Here is a 15078-nt window from a genome sequence, read left to right on the forward strand (position 1 = left end):
CACTCAAGCCACAACCACGCCCCCACCAATCACCACAGGTCACAGCACCTCACCAGGCAGGTTTGGTCAGCCAATCAGGGATTAGGGGCGTGCCATCCACCAAATATGGGCTTGTTTACTACCTGGAACAGACTTCCATCTGTCCGCTGGCCAGGGAGTCCAGAATGGCTCCCCACAAGGAGCAAGAGGAGAAGAGGGGCGAATGGCAAAACCCTGTCCCTTTTATGGAGGATTGTCCTCCGCCTCGGACGTGTCGCTCCCTGATTGGCTGCAGCCCATCGACCGAGTTGTCGTCACGAGGAAGGCAGAGCACTTGGAGTGGAAAACTACCCCGGCACATGTGCAGATTGTTTACTACTTAGAACACAGGATGTCGGCGCCATCTTGTAATGGCGAATGTGAGGGCGGCTCCTCACATATAGCAGTGTTCATGAACCAGATTATAAAAAAAAATATGTACATACATATGAATGCATATCTGTCTTATCTGTTTGCTTGGTTGGTTGAAACAAAGTCTCATGTGACCCAGGCTGGCCTTCAACTTGCTATGTAGCCAAGAGGCTGAACTTGATTCCCCAGGCCTCCTATTTCATCCTCCCTTATGCTAGGACGACAAATGTGATGCACAACACCAAAGATTCCTCCTCCTCCTCCTCCTCCTCCCCCTCCTCCCCCTCTTCCTCTTCTTCCTCCTTCTCTTTCTCTTCTTCTTTCATTTTTTTTGAGACATAGTTTCTCTGCATAACTCTAGTTGTACTAAAACTCACTCTATAGAACAGGCTAACCTTGAACTCACCGAGACCTACCTACCTCTGCCTCCAGAGTGCTGGGATTAAAGATGTGCACCATCAGCATCCGGCAAGTTTCTCCTTTAGTAGAGACTAATTTCTAAGCCCAGTCTGTGGCTCAACCTCAAACAACTGTGGCACAGCTCCTCCATTTGGACAGGTAATCACAGAGACAGGAAGGATATTTCCAGATTTGGGATGACAAGTAGACTGCCTGTGATAGGACAAGAGTTAGCTGACTCCCTTCTCAGGGGAACAAAGAAATCATTCCTTTGAAAAATATGGAATATTCACCTGACAGTTCAGATGGATCCTTGATGCTGATTGTAATTCAACCACATCACTAAAAGGAAATTGATTCTCTGATTCCAAATAGATTTGGAGAACTGGAACCAGACAGGCTGTTCATAATGGTTCTGAATGGTTTTGTGATAGTAGCCTTGGTCCATGAACAGGTATCTCCAGGATGGACTGGACAATGGACTTTAGGTCACCCTTGAACGCAAGGACATTGGGTAAAAACTGTAAGCCCTCCTGCAAAGCTCCCTGCTGTACAACATAGACAGAGATCTGGTTCTCACTAGCAAAATCCTCTAGTTCCCAATTATATTCCTCAAATGGGATTCGTAGATATTTTATGACAACTGGGACCACTAAGGATACACAAAAAGCCCTTAATGACCCACCCCAATGGATCTCACTGCTCAACTCAAAAGTTAACTTTCTGTTTGCTGTTTCTTTTCTGTTTTCTTTTTTCCCTTTTTGAGTCAGAGTCTCTCTACATAGCCCTGGCTGCCCTAGAACTTAATATGTAGTTCATGATGGCCTTTAACTCACAGATATCCACCTGCCTCTGCCTTCCAAATGTCAAATGTATGCACCATCACTTAAAATGATGCTGACAGCCATCCTACAAAACTGATTTTGACAGGGTGCAAGGGGAACCTGTGCCATCTTTAATGTGGAATGGTGGGTGTATATTACACCTCACAAAACTTACGTACTGAAATGAAAGCAACAACACACTCTGTCTTTTGTTCCAGTGATTGGTTAGCATGATAGCTCTCAAATACCACAGGAAAAATGCAGTGGAAAACGTTCTTCTTTTGGGCTCAACAATTAAACTAGCCAGTCACAACAATCTGCTCTGTGCTTATTGTCTACACAATCCAGTCTCACAGATGATGTCATCATTGCAGATTCCCAAAGAATGATCCTTCTCACGTTCCCCTTAGATACCGCAGGCTAAAACTTTCACACCCAGGGAGCTTGCGGCACAAGCATAAGGAGCTGGATTTGATTCTCAGAACTACATAAAATAAGCTGGGTGTAGTGTGCGCACTTTTAATTCTTGAGAAGGGGAAGCAGAGACAGGTAAATTCCTGGGGCTCAGTGGCCAGCCTGGGTAGCTAAGTTAGTGAGTTCCACATTCAGTGAGTGACCCTGCTGATAGATAGATAGACAGTCAGACAGACAGACAGACAGACAGACAGACAGATAGATAGACAGACAGACAGACAGACTAGATGGCATACTGAGAAACAAAATCCAAGGTTGGCCTCTGGCCTCCACACATACTTGTGGGTACACATTTATCCATGTATACACAGAGAGACAGACAAACAGACAGAGACAGAGATACAAACAAAGACAGAGAGACAGAAAGAGAATTAGACTCCCTGAAGAGGCAGAAGCTACACCCTACGCAAAACACAAAAGCATCAGATATCATCAACTCTTAATATTAAAAGATCAAAGTCTGACTGGGCATGGTGGGGCGCACGCTTTTAATCCCAGCACTTGGGAGGCAGAGGCAGGCAGATTTCTGAGTTCGAGGCCAGTCTGGTCTGCAAAGTGAGTTCCAGGACAGCCAAGGCTACACAGAGAAACCCTGTCTCAAAAAACCAAAAAATAAAAAATAAAAGATCAAAGTCTTAGAGCAGGGAACTGGTAGGACAGCTAGTTAGAAAGTAAGAGGGACATGAAGCAGGCAAGGTCCCCTTTATTCCCCCCCCCCCGGCTCTTATGTTTGTCTTTCCTGGAGCCCCAGGAACTTCTTCATAACTAATCCTGCAAAAGAACTGCCCTCCAGTTCCAGAAACAGACGAGACTGTTAAAATGGCGGTCCAACCTTCTCGTGACCTATGTACAAAGAGCATCCCATTGATCAGGGTTTCTATCTGTAATAGCACTCTCTTCTCTACTGCTAGCCCATATCAGATTTTTTTTAAAAAAAAAATCCCTCTTCAAAGATAGAATTCTGAGGGTAACAAAAAGAAATATATCATCATGTGCTTTGCCTAGTATCTACAGTTAGCTGTGTGTGGGGTTGCTTCAAACCCCAAGGTCACATGTGGAGCTCCCTCTGGATGCTGAGGTACACTGCTGTCCTGATGCCTGCCCTTGGGGCTCTTCAATCAAGTCTTGTAAAGTTAATGACTTTGCTTCATTCTGAGATTCTTTTCTGCGGAGGGCATCAAGGACCCAGCAGAATCTGAGTAGCAGCCACATGGCTCTAAGCAGGAAGGCTCCAGTTGCTCTGCCTGCAGTATTGAATTTCTCCCTGAACTGAATGTCAAGTCCAGTTGTGTAATATTACCAGAAAGGGCAGGTGACCTAGGTTGGTGCTAGACCAAGGATTCTGTTTTAAGACAGAAAAGGACTGGCTCTGTGCCCGCATGTTTTACCTAATAAATGGGACTTTATAAAGCTATAAACATAAAAATATTTTCAGGTGTCTGTTAGGATGATCCCATCTGTGGTCTAAGCCATGTTCCCAGGTCTTCATTCTCAAGTACTCAGTTCTGCAACTTCAAAGTCATTAAATGGGATATGGAGGTGCCTTGAGCTAGGAATACATCATCGGGGTCAGTATGCAGAAGCAAGCATTCTACCCTAATTCTCCTCAAAACCGGGGCACAGGATGGGTGTTTGGCTTGGGAAAGACAAAACACTCACTTACAAAATGCCTTCCCATTTATAAAACAAGAGCAGTTACCGGCAGAATGGAAAAATGCGCACAACTGATTGGGTGAGATGATCCAGTGAATAAAAGCACTTGTCATGCAAGCTTGGGAGTCCGTGTTCAGTCCCTGTAACTTAGAGTGGAAGAAGAGAACCTTCTCCAGAAAATTATCCTTGACATGCCCAGACACGCAGCACATGCGCCCCACCACCCCTAATGATGCACAAAAGAATTAATGAATGAATGAATGAATGATAGTGTCCTGGGTTAAGCCACAAGGCCTAGACCTTGGTAGGCTGTGTGGTTTTCTAGAATCCTCTGGAGCACGAAGAAAAGCTAAGCTGCGGTCTCACCAACACCTTGAAGCTTGGGTACAACCAGGCTAGCCAGAGGTGGCCAGGAGCCACGTGGCGCTCCTTCACTCAGCACCCAGGGAGCCTAGCAGGAGTCCGGAGGCTAACCCAGCACTCGGTGCCAATCATCCGGTAGGCCCTGCCCCACGCAGGTCCGTTTTCCCACCCTCCCCAGCGAGCGCGCTCTCGCCTCCTACGTGCGCGCGCCGGCGCGAGCTGTGACGTGACGTTGGCGGGCGCGCGCCGCGTGGCTCCCGGAAAGGAGCCGAACCTCCGGGAAGCTGGTGGCCGGGATGCGGGGCGCTAGTAGCCGCCCGCTCCCCCGGAGCCGCGGCCCGCCCAGCAGGTGAGGCCGGGGTCCCGAGGGGCGAGGGTAGCGGGAGGTCACGGTCCTGTCCAGCCGTCTCCCCGGGCACATCCGGGCGCCCCGCTGCAGCCTGTGACCCCGGTGACAGGTGCTTGTCCCCCGACACCTCGCCGGGTCTTCGGAGCGTCCTGACCCCATGGCGAGTGTGGGCTGAGGGAGAAGAACTGTTGCTCCCGGGGCTGCATGGCTTCTGCCTGCCTTCCGAAATCTGACACCGACGCATGTAGCATCACGTATTTGCTTTGCTCTAGGCTTCAGGGAAGTTTCCTGTTATATTCTCCCCCCCCCCCCCGTGGAAAAAATGGAGCTGATAGGGAGATAGGGAGGTGGTGCACGGTTGTGTTTCTCAACTTGAGTCCTGCGTGGACTCCTTTTAAAAGGACAAGTCTCCCATTCTCAGGAATATAACCCAGGACCTTGCAGGGCACCTCAGACCCCAGCTAGGTGAACACAGGTGCTGAGACCATAAGTCACTAGAAAACAAAAGAGATGCTTTAGAATTCACGACCTGCGTGGTACACGGTAAACTAGAGGTCAGTAACAATCCTAAATTAGACACTCAGTTGGCATTAGGATGCAGGCTTTATAAAGCTTTTTGTGAGAGGAAATTACCTACACGTCCATCCTCAGAGGGGCCTAATATCTGTATTGTGTTATCTTATGTTTAAGTTGTTTTATTATCTGGTTTGTTAACATAGTTGCAGAACTATGCTTATTTTATATGAGTAGCTAATTTATTTTTTGCTTATCTTAATGTTGATTTACCATCTGTTTTAAAATCTATTATTATTGCATGTGTGGATGATGGGATGATGGGGAGGGGGCGTGTACCTGTGCCCCCACCCACCCCCCCAGGACTGGAGCCCATAGGATGGATAACTTTTTCTGAGGTTTTAGGAAATCAATTCAAATAGTTGTGCTTGCACGGTAAGTGCTTTTGCCTGCTGAGCCATCCTGCTGCCCCCACCACTTGTTTTTGTTGCTCATTGAATTCATGGCTTATATTCTTTTAGCCCTATCCGGAAATGTGTGGTCTGAGACTTTGAGACAAACATGAGAATTGATCTAAGGGTCTATCTTTCACCTGTAGGTGTTCCGTTTGTTTCAGCGAAGGAAGCTACATGTGAATCATGAGATTGGAGTGCAGGAAGACATTAGAAAGTATAACAAGTTAAATCTAGACCTAAAAGTATTACCCAGTGGCCCCGAAAGGCGTGTCATGGCGCAAGCCGGATATGAGGGGGAAACAGCATTATTAAAAGCCAGAGGCCAATATTGGAAGTGCTTGTGTGGAGCAGGCCCACCTTCCAGGACAGAGAGATATTACTGAGAGTGAGGCAAGAGCAGGCTGTTGGTAGTGTGTGGGAACAGATGATGGATTGAGGCTCCCACGTGCTGCATGGAGAGGCTGGTATCATTCCATAGGCTTTCAGGCTTTTCTTTGGTCGTACTTTGAAGGTAGTGTTTCATAGTGTTTACAGTGAAAGCAGAAGCAGCTGCCCACAAGATCCGTCTTGAAGCAGTTTCGTCTGCTGTGGTCATCCTAGAGGCATGGGATGGTTGATGAAGAATTGACAGATTCCTGGGGCTGGGGAGTTGGAGTAGCTGGTAAGGTGCTTTCTGGGAAAGCATGAGGACCTAAGGTCAGATTCCAGCGCTGGGGGAGCCAGGGGAGGGGGCACTTGGAGCTCATTGGCTAACCAGACTAGCTAGCTGGTGAGCGCCAGATTCAATGAGAGACCTTGATTGAGAAAGATGCCTCATGGTGATCACACACATGAGCTCAAGCACATGTGTACACACACACACACACCTGAACATACACAAAAGAATTGAGAGGTCGTAATGAATGATGGGATGTTGGTACAGAAGTGAGATCCAAAGCTGAGGACGAGCTAACCATGCTAGCAGGGAATTGGGAAGTTGGTATATTTTACCTAGACTTGGCTTAACTGAGTTTAAGGTTTCAGGGCTTTAATAAGGTAGAGATGTGGACCTGGGACTGGAGGGAAGTCCTGTTCTGTGGAGAGACTGTGGAGCTGGTGTAGGGAAAATGTCGTCGGCATCAGGCCATTCATCATGGTAGCACATGAATAGCAGGATCCACTAGGACTTGCTGTTTTACACAGAAGAACTATGGAGTGTGTGTGGAGCTCCGTGCACTCTTTAGGTTGCTTTGTTACGACTTTCACCAATAGCTGAGTCACTGCTGCACAGTGACCCATCACCTCAAAGCTCCCCGGCAGGCAGTCATTTCTTACAAGCTCTGCCAGTGTTTGCAGTTGTTGAAGGTTCTCCTTTAATCCTCTGATATTTAAATGATTCCGTTTTGAAACACTCCTCATGTCATCTCAAGTTTTCTAGCTCAGAAGTTCGACTCTCCTAGAGTCTAACCTGTATTTGATTGATTGTCTAAGTGTGCTGTGATGGGTACCCTTGATCGTTAACTTGATGGCTTAGGGAACACCTCAAACATTAATAAGGTATGCATGTAGCTTTCAGCCGTGTCTGTGTGAGCATGTTCACAGGGGATTGACAGAGCCAGTTAGCCTACCCTGAATGTTGGGTACTACTCCATAGGCTAGGTACATCAATGGAGTAAAGAGGAAAAGGTGAAAGCCAGCTAGGGCTAGCGCAGCATCCTCCTTCTGTCCCCTGTTTTCCTCTGCTCCTGACCGCCATGGTATGCTGCTCAGCCAGGCCCTCTGAAACCATAAGCTAAAGCAAGTCCTTCTACCGTGAAAGGTTTTCTCTCAGGTGCTTATCACAGGGATGAGAAGTCTGACTAGCCCAAATCCCATAATACTTGTTTACTGTAGCTGTGTTTTTCACCAAATAAGCCACATGGCTAATGTGTATCAGCTTCATGGCTGAAGAGATGGCTTAGCAGTTAAGGGCACTCACTAACTGCTCTTCCAGAGGACCAGGGTTCACTCTCATGCGCCCACATGGCAGCTCACAACTGCCTTTAACTCTCCTTCCAGGAGATCCAACACCCATACACACACATAATGGGAGAGACTCATCAAGAAATTGCCCCGTGGTCCAGATAGGCTCTTTCTTAGTCACTGTCCTGTTGCTGTGAAGAGACACTCTGGCCAAGACAAGTCTTACAAAAGAAAACATATAATTGGCAGGACGGTTACAGTGTCAGAGGTTTAGTCCATTAACAGCATGGTGGGAAGCACGGCAGCCCACATGGTAGATACTAGAGCAGTAGCTCAGAGCTACTTCCTGACCCACAAGCAGAGAGACTGAGCCTAGCATGGGCTTTGAAACTTCAAACCCCACCCATGACATCCTTCTCCAATAAGCCACACCTCCTAATCCTTCTCAAATAGTGCCACTCCCTAATGACTCAGCATTCAATTACACATGCCTATGGGGGCCCGTTCTAATTCAAACCACCAGAAACTTCATTCCCTTACATTATATTCTGCTAAGGAGGACCCTGCAGCTAGAATCACAAAGGTCCTTGCTCTCTCTGGTAACAGGCCTGCTGCACTTTAGAACTTTGTTTAAAACATGACAGCAGTATTAGGAGTTTGCTCGCCTGAGCTCTGGTGCCAAGAATCCTAGGTGCAGAAACAGGAGTTGGAGTTTACAATTTAAGATCAAGTTACAGTATTGTGCCTTCTTGGCAGCCATCAGCCTCACATCTGCTCTGAGTGAAAGTAATAAGTAATTTATGGACTGTCCTTTTTGTCAAAATTCTGCATGTGTTAAAAGCAAAGTCCTGGGGATGAGGAGATGTAGTCACTCAGTGATTAATAGCGCTAGCTGCTGTCCCAGGGACCTCACAGCCACTCCAGCTCCAAGGGATTTGATGCCCTCTTCTGACTGCAGGCACCTGCGCTTGCACACGCACATAAAGAAAAATAAAGGAAATCTATTTATTTATTTATTTATTTATTTAGGTATTTTCTTCATTTATATTTCATATGCCATCCCAAAAGTCCCCCAGACCCTCCCCACCCCCACCCCCTATCTTTTTAAAAATAAAAAGAAAGCCCTACGACCAATACCAAGTGCTGTAAAGGTTGCTAAGTATGCCGTGATTCTTGGTAAGGTGCATCTTAGAAATGTATTCATCTTTCTTGGCCACACCCAAATTCTTTCATACCTCCACCTCGGATGTTGGCACCAGCCTTCCTGGGCTCTGAGCTCTCACAGGGGAGAGTCCTAGAATTTAACATTCCCAGTGGTCGCTTTCTTCATCCTTTCCTGGACTATAGTGCTGTTGGGGGGTTTTGTGTCCCTTCATGTCACATAGTCCTGAGGCATTAATGACTTTTCTTCTCCCACACCAGTTGGTGTTTAACACTCTCCTTTTCTTTGGTTCTTAGCTCTACTATTGCCCAACAGTAATTGATTATTTTGTGTTCAAATGGCAGTTCCTATGCTGCCTCCTCCTCCTCCTTCTCTTCCTCCTCCTCTTCCTTACTCCTCCTCCTTCTTCCTCCTTCTTCCTCCTCCTCCTTCTTCCTCTTCTTCTTAATTTAGATTATTTTCTTTTATGTCTATGAGTGTTTTCCCTGGCTATGTCTATACTACATGTATTCCTGGTGCCCACAGAGGTCAGAAGAAGTCAAAAGCATTGGATCCTCTGGAGCTGAAGTTACAAATGGTTGCGAGCCACCCTGTGGGAACCCAGGTCCTCTCCGCAAGGGCAACAGTGCTCTTAGGTGCTGCATCATTTCAGCCCTTTTCAGGCTAAGTTTTTTTAAAGTAACCTTTCTCCATATTTCCAGAAGAGGCGGGGAATCAAATACAGGTAGTTTGTCAAAAGTAATTCTGTGGTTTGTCCTGGTGATGAAATCAATATATGGGTTTGAAAACTTAAGCCAAGCCTAGGGAAGAAAGTGAAAATGGTCATCTATCTCATTGCCACTCAGACATAAGCGACACCATTAACATTTTATTTATCATTCTTTTCTGGGTGGTGAAGTGTTTTTATTTATACATGGTGGTGCTCTTGCCATGTCAAGTACAGAGTGACAATGGCCTTTAATAGTCATACTGTGTCCTATTGTGTAAGGGTGCCCTCTCCCCCATAAGTCACATTAGCTTTCGGTGTGTTTTTATAGCGCTAGAAGGAACCCAGGGTCTTACACATGTAAGGCATATATTCATCATCCCAGCCTTACCGTGACATTCAGGACAATGTTTTGCTCTTAAGCACAGTTCTGTGGTGACCATCCTATGCAGGTTTCAGCCAAAACCTACCCTATTGTTTCCCAAGAATAAGTGTCGTGGTCAGTGTTCTATTGCTGTGAAGAGACATCATGGCCACAGCAACTCTTAGAAAGGGAAGTATTTAATTGGGACTTGCTTAGTTTCAGAGGCAGGCAGTCAGACATGGTGCTGGAGAAGGAGCTGAGAGTTCTACACCTGGATCCATAGGTAGCAGGAAGAAGAGGGAACCATTGGGCCTGGCTTGGGCTTCTGAAACCCCAAAGCCCACCCTCAGTGACACTACCTCAAACAAAGCCACACCTACTCCAACAAGGCCGTATCTCCAGTTCCTCTCAAGTAACCCCACTCCCTCATGACCAAGCACTCAAATATATGAGCCTATGGAGGAGGCCATTTGTATTGAAACCACCACAGAAAGTTTCTAGACATATAAAGAGGAGGGCAGGCACATTGAACCTGTCCACATATGTCACTCAAATGCCTCTAGTACACGCTACCTGTCCACCCTCTGCCAGCCTGATAGTTTTCAGGTCGTGTTTTCCTTCGGTCTGTGTGAATACCCTGACCTTGCATCTTTTCTCTTGTTAGCTTCAGTTAACCTTGCCTGGTTTGTGTTGGTGCAGTCCTTCTATTCATGTGAGTGTCATAGAAGCAGAGAATGGTTACCTTTTATTTTCAAAGACTTCTCTTATTGCTTTCAATTATGTGTAAGTGTGTATGGGGGTATGTGCATATGAATGTGCATCCCTTTGGAGGCTCTGGCCATCAGAGAGAGACCCCTGGATCCAGAATTAAAAGACAGGTGAATACTCCGGAAGAGCAACCTGGGAGCCACCTCTCCAGCCTCAAGAGTGGTTACCTTTTGTCTCACGTATTACAAGTTCCTTACCCAAGTTATTGTGTTTGAGAAGGGTTTGTTGTTGTTGTAGCATATGGGAGGTTTAAAATTATACATAGTTATATTTTCTTTTGTTTTCCCGGTTTGAGACATTGATGTCATTTAGAGACAAATCTTAATTATTCTAAGATTATGTCAATATTTGCTTATATTATCACCTTTCCTTTTAATGGATATTTTAAATTTTTAAATCTCTGGGGCATTGAATTTCTCACTATATTAAAATACTTTAAAAAGTTATTTTATAAAAAGATGTTAAAATTCATTATTAAGCATCTATTAAAATATGCTTTTTACATTTTATATGTTTTTTGTTTGGTTGGTTAGGTGGTGGTTGTTGTTTGTTTGTTTGTTTGTTTGTTTTTTCAAGGTGGGGCTTCTCTCTGTATCCTTGGCATTTCTGGAATTTGCTGGCCTCTAACTCAGAGATCTGCCTGCCTCTGCCTCTTAAGTGCTGGATTTAAAGATGTGCACCAACAACAACTGGCTATGAATTTTTAAAAATATTTTTTATTAGGTATTTTCCTCATTTATATTTCCAATGCTATCCCAAAAGTCCCCCATACCCTCCCCTCCCCCACTCCCCTACCCACCCACTCCCACTTTTTGGCCCTGGCGTTCCCCTGTACTGGGGCATATAAAGTTTGCAAGTCCAATGGGCCTCTCTTTCCAGTGATGGCCGACTAGGCCATCTTTTGATACATATGCAGCTAGAGTCAAGAGCTCCGGGGTACTGGTTAGTTTATATTGTTGTTCCACCTATAGGGTTGCAGATCTCTTTAGCTCCTTGGGTATTTTCTCTAGCTCCTCCATTGGGGGCCCTGTGATCCATCCAATAGCTGACTGTGAGCATCCACTTCTGTGTTTGCTAGGCCCCGGCCTAGTCTCACAAGAGACAGCTATATCAGGGTCCTTTCAGCAAAATCTTGCTAGTGTATGCAATGGTGTCAGCGTTTGGAGGCTAATTATGGGATGGATCCCTGGATATGGCAGTCTCTAGATGGTCCATCTTTTTGTCTCAGCTCCAAACTTTGTCTCTGTAACTCCTTCCATGAGTGATTGTTTCCACTTCTAAGAAGGGGCAAAGTGTCCACACTTTGGTCTTCATTCTTCTTGAGTTTCATGTGTTTTGCAAATTGTATCTTGTATCTTGGGTATTCTAAGTTTCTGGGCTAATATCCACGTATCAGTGAGTACATATCATTTGAGTTCTTTTGTGATTGGGTTACCTCACTCAGGATGATGCCCTCCAGGTCCAACCATTTGCCTAGGAATTTCATAAAGATGTGCACCAACAACAACTGGCTATGAATTTTAAAAATGTTTTTAATTATATTTTATTTATTTGTACAGCGGGGAGGAAGGGGAGAGAATTGTATGTTCTCTCTACTGGGTTATACATTCTTTTTTTTCTTTCCTTTTCTCTTCTTTTCTTTCTTTCTTTCCATCCCAATCACTGCCCCCCTCTGGTTCCTACCTCAGAGTCCCTCCTCATGCCTCTCCCTTTCTCCTCTGAGAGGATGGGGCCCCCTGACACATCAAGTCTCTGCAGGATTAGGGGCATCCTCTCCCTCTGAGGCCAGGCAGGGCAACCCTGTTGGGGAACTGATACTACAGTCAGGCTACAGCTTTAGGGACAGCCCCCACTCCAGTTGTTGGGGGACCCACAAGGAGATTGAGCTGCAAGTCTGCTACATATATGTGTAGGGTCCCCAGTGCAGCCCGTGTATGCTCTTTGGTAGGTGGCTCAATCTCTGAGAACTCCAGGGGTCCAGGTTAGTTGACTCTGTTAGTCTTCTTATAGAGTTTCCCTTCCAGGCCTTCAATCCTTCTCATACATAAGAGTCTCCAACCTCCCCCAACTCATACATAAGAGTCTCCAACCTCCATCCAGTGTTTGTCTGTGGGTATCTGTATCTGTTTCAGTCAGCTGCTGGGTAGAGCCTCTCAGAGGACAGTTATATAAGGCTCCTGTATGTCCCTGGTTAGAGGCAGGCAGAGCTGTGGGGTGGGGATGGTTATAAATTCTTCGGGGTTGAGTTTAAGTCAGATTATCTATTTAGTTCTCCCTACTAATGTAGTTGGCACTGGTCCTTGCCTGGGATGGCCTTGTAAAGAGAAAGTCAACCCAAGTGTAACCCCAGAGCCTCCTGTTGTATTAGAGAGGCTTTGGAAAAGGCTCGTGCTCCCTTGATGCCTAGGGGTGCGGGGATTTCAGCCAGTGGACCCCAGGGGGGGGGCACCCTACAGAGCTGAGGAACCTACCGCTTGCATTTGGTGTGGAGACCTCCTGGGATCCATGACGCTGTCTGAAGAGCTTTTGCTTTGCTGTCCATGCCCCTCACAGACTGTGCAGAGCCCGTGTGGCCCCGTGGAAAGCACTGGCATGAGGCCAGTGTGCTAAAGAGTTCTAACAACATTTCATAGTCACAGTTTTGTATTTAATGTCATTGCCATTGTTATTTGTTCCAGTGGGCATAAGCCCAGGGCCTCACTCAGGCTAGGCAAGCACTACAGCTGTGCCACGTCCTCAGCCTACGTTTTACTTTTATATGAAACCAGTCTAACTTCCCCAGGCTACTCTAGAGCTTGGTCTGTCACTCCCCAGGACACTGCTCTTGAGTCCTCGTGTCTCAGCCCCCTGGATAGCTAGAATGACAAGCCTATACCACCACATCTGGCTACAGGGTTTCATTTTAGCTGCTTTAAGTAGCCACACATAACAGCCAGCTAGCTGCTTTATGAGCCACATCAGGGCTCAGGGACCTTCTTCTCACTAAGAGAGAAAAGGGACAGAGGTCTCTCTTTGATTTGAAAAGACTTATCTAATGTAGAGGTTCTTAGCCTTTACCTTCCCAGAACTCTGACCCTTGTCAGAACCTTTCCCAGAGTCCGGTGGTTTAATGCAACAGTCAGCTATGGGTACCATGTTCCTTGCATTTTAGAGAAGGACTCATGGGGCAAGAGAAATGACGACAGCACATGCACAGTATGTTAGAGGACAGGGATTACAGTGTGAGTCACACACTTGAATCCCAGCCCCAGTCTCTGCCCCATGGCCAAATATCACATCACAACATCACAGTAGCAAGTCCCTACCACAAGGACATTGGGAGAACAGAGTAACCACAAACATTTGGAGCACGGCCTGAGCGTTGTAAGCACTCATATATGGGTATTTAATAACGAAGTAAATGCTAAGCTAGGTGTGGTGGCACACACCTTTAGAAATGCAGGCAAATCTCTGTGAGTCTGAGGCCAGTCTGCTCTACACAATGCATACCAGGATGACCAGGGCTGTGTAGAGAGACCTTGTCTCAAAAACACAAAAACAAACAAAAAAAGAAGTAAGTGTAAAATGAGAAAAAAAATAAATAAATCAAGGCTGAGACCTGGATGGAAAGTGGTGTGTGTGCTTACTGACCCCTGAGAAGGTGACGTGGAGTAATGGCTGGAGGTCAGGTGATCAGCTGTAAGGATTGCACTGAAGCAGAGGGAGCAGGGAGGCTACAGAGCAGAGCGAGAGACTTCTAGAAGCTGGCGGGGGGGGGGGGTTGGATGCTGGGGAAAGAGGAGAGCAGGTGAGGAGGTCAGAGATGAGCAGCTGACCCGAGCCTGCAGGGCTGAGGGCACAGGAAGACTGCAGCATTTGTTTGAAGGGCATGAGGTCCCTGGGAGATTCTGAATCCTGGCTTGATGTGATCTACGTTCTGGGTGTCAGCCTCAGGGAAAGAATCCCTGCCTGTGGTGTTGGGAAAGCACCAGAGAGCCCCAGGTGGGACTTCAGGGAGAAGGCAGTGCAGGCAAGAGGTGAGAGCCTAGCCTGCAACAGAGATAAGGAGAAGGTTAGGTTTTAGGTGGACACGAGTGAGGGAAGGATTCTGAGAAGTTGGATAGGGAAGGTGGGGAGTCTGGGGATGAGAATCAGGACAAAGGAGAGGAGGTTGGCATTAAATAGATCGGGGAGTGTGGTTTTAGAAACATGGTTCATGGTCCATGCAGCGTCCAGATGCAGAGACTGGGGATTGACGGTGGTGGATTTGTGCATGACTCAGAGGAGCTGGCTGAAGAAACCAGGTATCTGTGGTATAGGGATGAGCTGAGCTGGAGGCGGTAGAGGGAGTGACTCAGAGCAGGAGAGATGAAGTTAGGAGAGAATGCAGTCTAGGCAGAACACTGGGGGACTCAAGGACAGACAGCTTTGGGACAGAGCCAAGGATCCCCGACAGGATTCCAGAGCAGAGAGGCTGACTAGGCTGTGAAAGTGTTGAGAGGCCCCAGGAGGTAAAGACAAGGAGAACGTTGAAACCATCCTCAGGCTCCAGCAGGTTGGAAAGAGTCCCTGGCTTTGTGAAATGAGGACTGGCGCCAAGGAGGAAAGTAGGCGGGTGAGGGGCCTGAAGCACTAAGGCCAGGACACCTTGCAGTGCCCTTTGTACATCAGAGCAAGTGAACAGATGCTCCGGTTCCCACTGAGTGCATCCTGCATACCCCCCACCTCGCCACTTTCC

At 46.8% G+C, this 15078-nt stretch overlaps 1 protein-coding gene and 1 long non-coding RNA gene across 3 annotated transcripts in view; one reads left to right on the top strand and one right to left on the bottom strand.

Moving 5' to 3' along the window:
* LOC110309258 overlaps positions 1 to 173 on the bottom strand; it is a 341-nt gene extending 168 nt beyond the window's left edge. Inside the window, exon 1 of the long non-coding RNA XR_002379679.2 lies at positions 49 to 173. This is a non-coding gene — a long non-coding RNA (uncharacterized LOC110309258). The remainder of the gene's footprint in view (positions 1 to 48) is intronic.
* A 4141-nt stretch (positions 174 to 4314) lies between these two features.
* The window catches only part of LOC110309260 (ectonucleoside triphosphate diphosphohydrolase 4), a 29836-nt gene continuing 19072 nt past the window's right edge, over positions 4315 to 15078 (top strand). For both annotated transcript variants that reach the window (XM_021181808.1, XM_021181809.2), the window contains exon 1: positions 4315 to 4452. The gene's annotated coding sequence lies outside the window, so the exon portion shown is untranslated. The remainder of the gene's footprint in view (positions 4453 to 15078) is intronic.

The sequence above is a fragment of the Mus caroli genome, chromosome 14, assembly GCF_900094665.2.
Source record: "Mus caroli chromosome 14, CAROLI_EIJ_v1.1, whole genome shotgun sequence".
NCBI classification, from domain to species: domain Eukaryota; kingdom Metazoa; phylum Chordata; class Mammalia; order Rodentia; family Muridae; genus Mus; species Mus caroli.